This window comes from Alligator sinensis, unplaced genomic scaffold, assembly GCF_000455745.1.
Source record: "Alligator sinensis unplaced genomic scaffold, ASM45574v1 scaffold862_1, whole genome shotgun sequence".
In the NCBI taxonomy this organism is placed as follows: Eukaryota; Metazoa; Chordata; order Crocodylia; family Alligatoridae; genus Alligator; species Alligator sinensis.
Window position 1 is genome coordinate 1,403,669 of NW_005842066.1, and position 3,655 is coordinate 1,407,323.

The window sequence follows — 3,655 nt, forward strand, 5'->3', positions numbered from 1 at the left end:
CTCTACCCTCTCCCCGTCACTGCACGATCCCTCAACGTACCCCACCCTGCGCGCTCATGGAGAGTCACCTTTTGGACTCTCATTTCGGACGGTCCACGGAGCCTAGCAAACTCCGTGAGTGGTATCCAGAGCTCTGTTTGTGTTCGTTTAGCGGAGCCTAGCAAACTCCGCTCGTGTGTCTTCGGTGGAGCCTAGCAAACTCCGCTTATGTGGGTTTTTTTGTAACTGCAACTCAAGAAAGTTTTCCTGCCTGCACCGCGACCACCTACGGTGTAAGTAAAATAATCTTTAATCAACCTCTACGCGTTAGTGCCTAATTCTAGTTCACCGTGCCGACCCTTTTCCCCGGCCCACGTGCCCGGGCTGCTGGCCACAGCCCCTCGGCCCCAACACAGAGCAGGGATTGGCAACCTATGGGTTGTGGGCTGGAACTGGTCCGGGGAGCCATAGGATCCGGCCTGCAGATTTGCGGCTTTGTTGGTGGTGGCTTCCCCCATGATGCAGCGAGGAGAAGCAGAGGTAGCTGGGTCCTAGCACCCATCCATCTTCTTCTGACCCAAGCTGAGTCATTCCAGCCTGCAGCCTGAAAGGGTTGCTGATTGCTACTATACAGGGATTCACAGAAAAGAAGGGGAGACAATGGGCCTCTATGCAAATGTTTTTCCCTCTAGGGCATCTCCTGACATACCTGGAATTTTCCTTTACAGCTGAGGATCTGTTTGGATGGATATTGCAACCTGCTCATTCCAGACAGCTGTGAGAAGAGACAAAACCCATCTCTCAACAGTGATACTGAGGGAATTCTACCCTATTGAAGGCATGGAGTTTTCCACTTAATTTGTTGTTACATGGGAGAGCGCAAGATGCCTTATGAGACAAGGAAAATTCTTCCTCTATCTGGTTTGAAATCATTAACTTTAATTCATGCAGACATTTATAAACAAAATGGTGCCTTTGCTATCCTGATTTTTATTGGGGAATAATTGTGCCCTGCATTTATATATTATAAATCTTTGCTTCACATACTGGTACTACTTTCCTAGAGGCAAGCATGCAAACCAAATGTGCATATTAAAATTGTTCTATATCATTTGCCTGGTCTCTGTTATATACTCTCAATACAAATAACTTTTAATTTCCAAATGTAATGAAAAGATCCTCCTGTGTATTTCTAAGGGCTCTCCTGAATGTTACTTTCTGCTGTTATAAATTGCTTTCAGAGCTGTTTGGGCAATACCAAGTAGTTCTTGGTACCATTCAATATGCATATTGTCATTCTGGGAAGGCACAGGCAAAGCAAATATTACAAATCTATACTGAAACACCAAGCAATGTGCAGAATTTTCTCTTTGTCTACAGAAATAAGTGGCTTTAAACCTTTTCTGGAGATACCTATATATCATGAGGAGCAAGTTTCATTCAATCACGAAGATTATGGTAAAAGTCATGTTGCTTTTGCAGGGAAAAACGTAGTCAAAATGCTGTTTCCACTGCTGTGACTGATGGAATCTATTTCAATACTACATAATGACTATGTCCTAGACGTTTTGCTACCTTGACTCACTTCTATACAGCCCTTGACACAGCAGAGCACAATTCTGCTGCGTGGAAGGGGTGGGTTTCCATGAGCTTGTTCATGGGGTAACAATACACGACATGCTAAGGAACTTACCTGTGTGCAGGCTCCCTGCTTTTTAGCATAGCAGAAGGACTTGGACAGATTGGTACATTCATGGCTTTGAACATCCCTTGTTCAGAAGGGTATCATCAAATGTTCAAAAAGATGTCATTAAAACCACTTTTTGTGTAAATTTTGAAGATATTTCCTATATAAGAAAAAACTGTCTCTTTTGATTTCTTTTTATATTTACATTATTCTGATTATTTTACATTCCTTTGTAATATATCGTCAGTAATCATGCAAAACAGGCACAACTACAAGTGACATGCCCTAGTGTGACATCATAATTGAAATATTTTAATATTTTTTAAATCCTTGAGGACAGGAGGCACTTAAGTAGTGATGGAAACATCTTCCTTTTCTAGAATGTCTGTTTCATTATGACACAAACAAAAGACACTGGGATATACGGGCTTGTTTGCACCTGGAGTTCTTCAGGGATCATTATTTAATAGTAACTATTCTGGAATCAATCTGGATGTTCTTATTCCGAAAGAATAATTCTTATTTTCTAAATTCATTTGATCTACTTTGGACCAAAAATGAGCACTTGTTCCATAATAAGTGTGTGTCAGGAATAGTTATCCAATTAAAATCCCCTTTAAATTATTCTGCACTAAGCTTCATGACAAGCCCTAACTGTCAAACAGTTTTATTATAGTTAAGGCAGGTGATAGGTTCATTTAGAAAAAAGTTTCAGTCAATACTAAGTAGTACCTGCCATTAACTTTTAAATAAATATAAAAGAACTAGCCAATTGCCCGTCAAAAATGACGGGATGGGGAGGGGGCTGGGATGGAGTGCCGCCACCTAATGCCCCATGCTGCTGCTGTTTCGCCTCTTGCAGGGAGCGGGGTAGGGAAACCCCCAACCCTCTCTCTGGTCCTCGGCATGCCTTCAGAATCATGGCAGCACTCCCCCATGCTTGGAGCACTCTGATTGGCTGTTTCTGTCAGCCAATCAGAGTGCAAATAAAGCGTTACAGACAGACAGACGTAGGCTTTTATAATATTAGAATAATTCAACTATTGTGCTACATAATGACATCAGTAATCATTAACATCATGCATTAAAAATTACCTAGTGAGTCTGTGGAAGCTCCATCATTCAAAGTTTTTAAGTGCAGATTAGATAAACATTTGTCTGGGATGGTTTGGACAGGGGTGATCCTGCCTTGAGCAAAGGGTTTGACCAAGTGAACTCTGGTGCCTTATTATATTATGATAGGCTGAAAGAATGTAAATAGAATAAAAAAATAAAAAAGGAAAACCCCACCAAATAGCAGTTAGCATAACATTTTGAAATCCCTAAACAAATGCTTTTCAAAACCCAAATGATTCAGAGTACCTGCTTGATGAGAATTTTCAAAAATGTTTTTGGCCTAAATCAAGATAAATTTCCCAGATTTTGAAATACTGACATTTCTTGCAAAATGGAAGTTCTGCATTTCAGCTTCCTTCCCTCCTGTTAAGGGACAGATGAATACAGCATCTGTACTGGGAAGTTACAGGGACAGTTATCATACTCCCATGAACTGTCACACATTGTACTCCGGAAAAATCAGGCCTAAGTCTCAACAGAAAACAGAGCAGATACAACTAAATGGATTCTTCTTTTTATATTGATTGATATACCTTTAAATGATTGATGTACCTTTAAAATTGGCTGCCTTTAGACAGCTGCACATTGAGCTTAATTAGTTGATTCTTAATAACCACCAAACATTGTGATATATGGATTCTGTCTGTGGCAATGCTAATTTTGTTTGAGATTTTTTCTTCTAACATTCACAGTTACAAGTGCTATCCTGCAGTATCTGTTCTGATTAACTATATATTTCTCATCATTTCCTTTACATTTGACATGTTCTTGTTACATATATTCTAGGTCTGGAGGAGCCAAAAGCAGGGCTCAAAATCTGAATCCTTCCCAAATGTTAGAGAGTTCAAGAATAACAGAGATCTCCCTATTAGA